Source organism: Dendroctonus ponderosae, unplaced genomic scaffold (genome assembly GCF_020466585.1).
Source record: "Dendroctonus ponderosae isolate FM_Combo_2020 unplaced genomic scaffold, Dpon_F_20191213v2 Dpon_F_20191213_1, whole genome shotgun sequence".
In the NCBI taxonomy this organism is placed as follows: Eukaryota; Metazoa; Arthropoda; class Insecta; order Coleoptera; family Curculionidae; genus Dendroctonus; species Dendroctonus ponderosae.
In genome coordinates, this window is record NW_026017110.1 from 12,341,600 (window position 1) to 12,343,860 (window position 2,261).

Genomic DNA, 2,261 nt, shown 5'->3' on the forward strand with positions numbered 1-2,261 from the left:
AAGTGGAAAAAGGGGAAAATAAAGCGAGTGAGACAGGAGAAGATATTACTTTGCCCTCAAAAACTCCTTAAGCATTAAAAGGACGTGCATGTTGAAGTATTAGTGAAAATCAGTTAAAATTCAAAAGCAAGCTTCATTATTGTTATGTTGTGTTAGAATGTCGCAATTAATTAGAAATTTTCATCATTTAGCTTCCTTCGATACACAGATTGAGATTTTAAGCATTTCCATGGAAAACTGCATTTTGCTTTTAAATTGAATTTTAATTTTGAGGGGACAACTAAACTTGTTTTTGTAATTAGTGTTAAACTTAAGTAATTAATTTTACTGTTGTGGCTAAGCTCGTTTGTATAATTTTTATTCCAATTACGTACAGTCAGAAAGTGAGACACATAACGAGCCAGTTTAGGACGTCAATCAAATCTACGAGCTACGAGTTTGTTGCCAAACTTATGGGCATATATTCATTAAAACGACAAAAAATTTACAGTTTGTAGGTAAGTAGAACTATAATTTTTTTACAAACGGTTTGTTGGGTATTTTGCCTCTAAAATTTTTGTCTTTAAAAATACATAATTTCCTCACGTCTTTTATTGCAGATTGATAAATAGTGCTTTTATTTCGCAACAATTTATTGCGAATGAATCCGCCTCAACAATATATTATAGAACTTATCTAGAACCATAAAATCTTTAGAGAATATCAAATTCCATTGGTTGAGTCGATTCAAAAAATTATTCACTTCAGCCATTCAATGGGGGCATACCCGGGCCAATTGGAAATTGTACAAACAAAACTAAGCGATGTTTTATAAAATCGAAGGATTTCAGAACTTGAAAGATATTTCTAGCTTTTAAATGGGGACATTGTACAAAACCCAATTACGGATTCAGCAATGGCATCAAACCTTAGAAATGAACCTATTACAAGTGTAGATGTGAAGAGAGTTTTCTACTTATACAAATGTTCTTAGTGGTAGACGGTAAAATTTTACAATGGAACATTTGAATCAATATTTGGTGACTTTGTGTTTAAAATAATAACAATTTCCCTTATTTGTTTCTCGGTTTTATTGGGAATAAAATTTTAAGTTTGAAGTAATTAGAATAAATCCCTTTCCAGAAACTTAGTTTATTTATTTAATTTCACGTTTCATTACATTAAATTTCATTTTTCGAAAAATATGTTTTTACCCTACTAAAAATGTTGTGCATTTTTAATGCTTTTTACATATTTGCTTTTTTGTGAGAAATCAAGTTGTGTTTTAAGCTCTTTTTTTGAAGATTTTAGTGCTTTTTGATCTGGACTCTAATCATTGTATTTCCGAATCCATCGCCAACACAAATATGGTTTTTTAATTAAGCACGGCAGGAAATAAAATATTGAGTGAAACTCAAAAATATGTATTTTCGAAAATCGATCACAGATTTTTCTAAATCGATAATCACAAGTTGAGTTATACATTTAGCATTTTACATGGACGTCGTTCTTACAAAAACTTTTCCCACTCAAAAAAAGCAGAATTTCTTAATTGGTGACAACCACATGAAAATTGTAACTAAAATGTAAATAAAAAAGAAATTGTCTCATTTAGATAATGTTTCATTCTAAAAATCATCAATAATGTATAAAATATAGCAGATTGTTAATTGTGCTAATTAATCATCATTCATATCATTTCTTACAAAACTTAACAGTAAAGTAAAGGACATCATGTGTTTTGTCCGTATTGTTAATTAATTGTGCTGCTTATTTCCCTAAATTAAATGATTTTCCTTAAATCCGCTTGTGTTTGTAACTGCAATAAAAAAAATTTTGATTCGTACATATTTAATTCACTAGTTGTTGGAACTCGCAGAAAGACGATCATTTATTGAATTTAGAAGAAGTGTTCAGGATCGAACAAGAAGCCTAAGTTACTCCAGAACCACCAGAACTTTAAAATTTTGTCGCTGGAATCAACTGATTTTTTGAGTTAATGCACTAATCTTATTTTAACATTTTTTTCCTGTTTGTAAAATCTTTTAATTAATTAAATCTCATAATTTTTGCTTATTATCTCTTTAATGTTGTCTCTGTATATTAATTCTACTGAATTCGCAGAAGAAATTAGTGTTCTTAATATTTTCCGCGTAAAGACTTTTGTAATGTACATTTTTAAAATGATATATATATAAATAATCTTTATTTCCTACAGAAAAAGGCTATCGACCCAATCGGTCTTTCTGCCCTTGTTTAGTATATATGTGCCTTAGCCTAGC